The sequence below is a fragment of the Rhagoletis zephyria genome, unplaced genomic scaffold, assembly GCF_001687245.7.
Source record: "Rhagoletis zephyria isolate East Lansing unplaced genomic scaffold, Rhagoletis_zephyria_1.1 Rzeph_scaffold_00645, whole genome shotgun sequence".
NCBI classification, from domain to species: Eukaryota; Metazoa; Arthropoda; class Insecta; order Diptera; family Tephritidae; genus Rhagoletis; species Rhagoletis zephyria.
In genome coordinates this window covers 170,954-171,221 of record NW_016157729.1, presented here as the reverse complement: position 1 = coordinate 171,221, position 268 = coordinate 170,954, and the positions used below count along the sequence as shown (strand labels likewise).

Genomic DNA, 268 nt, shown 5'->3' with positions numbered 1-268 from the left:
CTTGTCCTCGTTTACCACCAGACTCATTCGCTTTGCTTCCTTATCCAACTTGGAAAATGCAGAACAGACTTCGCGGTTTTTAATACCGATGATATCAATGTCACCGGTATAAGCCAGCAATTGCACGCTCTGTAGTAAATTGTTCCTGAGCGGTTGAGTTCTGCAGCTCTTATTATCTTCTCCAACATCAGATTAAAGAAGTCACGTGAAAGGGAGTCGCCCTGTCTGAAACCCCGTTTGGTGACGAACGGTTCGGAGAGGTCATTCC

General features: G+C 45.9%; 1 protein-coding gene across 1 annotated transcript in view; it reads right to left on the bottom strand.

Annotated features, from left to right (window-relative positions):
* The window catches only part of Ent2 (Equilibrative nucleoside transporter 2), a 139,384-nt gene that overhangs the window by 20,483 nt on the left and 118,633 nt on the right, over positions 1-268 (bottom strand). The gene's annotated exons all lie outside the window — the stretch shown is intronic.